The 875-nt window shown below is 34.3% G+C and overlaps 1 pseudogene; it reads right to left on the reverse strand.

Moving 5' to 3' along the window:
- Positions 1–359: 359 nt before the first annotated feature.
- Positions 360–538, reverse strand: LOC112824073 (U2 spliceosomal RNA; annotated as a pseudogene).
- Positions 539–875: the final 337 nt, after the last annotated feature.

Raw genomic sequence — 875 nt, forward strand, 5'->3', positions numbered from 1 at the left:
GAAATCTCCTCTGCAAAGCAGGGTTGTCCCCCTTAGACAAAACATCTCCCATGATTCAGAATGAATGCCTTAAGTTTTTCAGGTACTATAGTAAAATGATGAAGCATGGTAAAATTTCAACCAAATTGTCTGCTCCTTATTATCTCTGTGGCCTTGGACAAGTTTTTTTTTCTTTTTTTTTAAAGATTTTATTTTTACGTAATCTCTATACTCAACATGGGGCTTGAACTCACACCCCCAAAATCAAGAGTCACCTTCTCTATTTACTGAGCCAGCCAGGCACCCCACTTTAGACAAGTTCTTTAGTTTTAGTTTCTTCATCTATACATCTGGGATGATTATACAAACAATTTTTTGTTTGTAATTCTGAAATCCCAAATCTCTGAAAATCAAAGGTTTTTATAATTCATTTCCCAAGAAAACCTGTCCTGATCTGAACTCAGGAAGAATCTAACTTAATCTGGTAGGGGTGCTACCTGTAGCATATGTACACTATTAATTTTTGCACTTGATCTTAGCCAAAAGGCCGAGAAGCGATACACTATTAATTTTTGGAAAAGTTCTGAATGCCAAAAGATATTTGGCCCTCAAGTGATTCAAAAAGGGATCATTGACCTTTATTATGTACTCATAGGATTGTATGAGGATTAAATGAGATAATAGAGGAACCATTTAGCACAGTGCCTGGCATACAGTAAACCCTTAATAAATGTCAGTTAACGTTATTGGTACTTATATTTTAAATTAATCACATCAACTTTTTGTGAAAGTTAAGCTTCTTTCAACAGTTCCTATTTAGTATCTATAAGAATACTGCTATTTTTCTTATTCCCTAATGAACAAATGATTTCCCCAGGAAGCTAGATTTTGAAACT

This window comes from Callorhinus ursinus, unplaced genomic scaffold, assembly GCF_003265705.2.
Source record: "Callorhinus ursinus isolate GAN/ISIS: 27379988/994484 unplaced genomic scaffold, GSC_fseal_2.0 scaffold9, whole genome shotgun sequence".
Classification (NCBI taxonomy): Eukaryota; Metazoa; Chordata; class Mammalia; order Carnivora; family Otariidae; genus Callorhinus; species Callorhinus ursinus.